Below are 549 nucleotides of genomic sequence, written 5' to 3'. Positions count from 1 at the left end.
ATTTAATTAATTTCATTTTCACTCATTTGACAGTGGACATCAGGTTTTCCAGCACCATTTGTTCAAAAGGCTATTTTTGATATGTTAAAGTATCTTGGCACACTTCTCAGATATCATTTGATCTTAAATGTAAAGGTTTATTTCTGGACTCTCACTTCTATTCTATTAATCTCTATTTTTATGCCAGCATCTCATTGTTTTTGATCCTTCTAGCTTTGTTGTACGTTTTGAAATTGGTAAGTGTGAGTCTTCCAAATTTGTTTTCTCCTTTTATAAGATGTGTTGGTTCGTCTGGGCATATTCCATAAGAATTTCAGGACCAGATTATCAATTTCTAAAACAGAAAAAAAAAAAAAAGACTTCTAGGATTTTCATAGATAAATTTTGACAGTATGGCCATTGTAATAATATTAAATTTTCTGATCCATGAACAGGCACACATTTCCCTTTATGTAGATCCCCTTTAACTGCTTTCAACAATATTTTATTTTTCACAATACAAGTTTGAAAGTTATTTTGTTAAATTTATTCCTAAGAATTTTACTTTTT

The sequence above is a fragment of the Otolemur garnettii genome, unplaced genomic scaffold (genome assembly GCF_000181295.1).
Source record: "Otolemur garnettii isolate 467f Iridium unplaced genomic scaffold, OtoGar3 scaffold00079, whole genome shotgun sequence".
NCBI classification, from domain to species: domain Eukaryota; kingdom Metazoa; phylum Chordata; class Mammalia; order Primates; family Galagidae; genus Otolemur; species Otolemur garnettii.
This window is presented reverse-complemented; position numbering follows the sequence as displayed.